This window comes from Physeter macrocephalus, chromosome 19 (assembly GCF_002837175.3).
Source record: "Physeter macrocephalus isolate SW-GA chromosome 19, ASM283717v5, whole genome shotgun sequence".
NCBI classification, from domain to species: domain Eukaryota; kingdom Metazoa; phylum Chordata; class Mammalia; order Artiodactyla; family Physeteridae; genus Physeter; species Physeter macrocephalus.
The window spans coordinates 50,987,033-50,987,919 of NC_041232.1; positions in this window are offsets into that span (position 1 = coordinate 50,987,033).

Below are 887 nucleotides of genomic sequence, written 5' to 3' on the forward strand. Positions count from 1 at the left end.
ATGATGTTGAGCATTCTTTCATGTGTTTGTTGGCAATCTGTATATCTTCTTTGGAAAAATGTCTATTTAGGTCTTCTGCCCATTTTTAGATTGGCTTTTTTGTTTTTTTGATATCAAGCTGCATGAGCTTCTTGTAAATTTTGGAGATTAATCCTTTGTCACTTGCTTCATTTGCAAATATTTTCTCCCATTCTGAGGGTTGTATTTTCATCTTTTTTATGGTTTCATTTGCTGTGCAACAGCTTTGAAGTTTCATTAGGTCCCATTTGTTTATTTTTGTTTTTATTTCCATTTCTCTTGGAGGTGGGTCAAAAAGGATCTTGTTGTGATTTATGTCATAGAGTGTTCTGCTTATATTTTCCTCTAAGAATTTGATAGTGTCAGGTCTTACATTTAGGTCTTTAATCCATTTTGAGTTTATTTTTGTGTATGGTGTTAGGAAGTGTTCTAATTTCAGTCTTTTACTTGTAGTTGTCCAATTTTCCCAGCACCACTTACTGAAGAGGCTGTGCTTTCTCCACTGAATATTCTGGTCTCCTTTATCAAAGATAAGGTGACCATATGTTCGTGGGTTTATCTCACCTCCAGCTCCATTTTTCGTTCTCAGGATTGCTTTGGCTATTCAGGGTCTTTTGTGTTTCCATACAAATTGTGAAATTTTTTGTTCTAGTTTTGTGAAAAATGCCAGTGGTAGTTTTATAGGAATGCCAGTTTTATAGGAATTGCATTGAATCTGTAGATTTCTTTGGGTAGTATAGTCAATTTCACAATGTTGATTCTTCCAATCTAAGAACATGGTATATCTCTCCATCTGTTTGTATCATCTTTAATTTCTTTCATCAGTGTCCTATAATTTTCTGCATACAGGTCTTTTGTCTCCTTAGGTA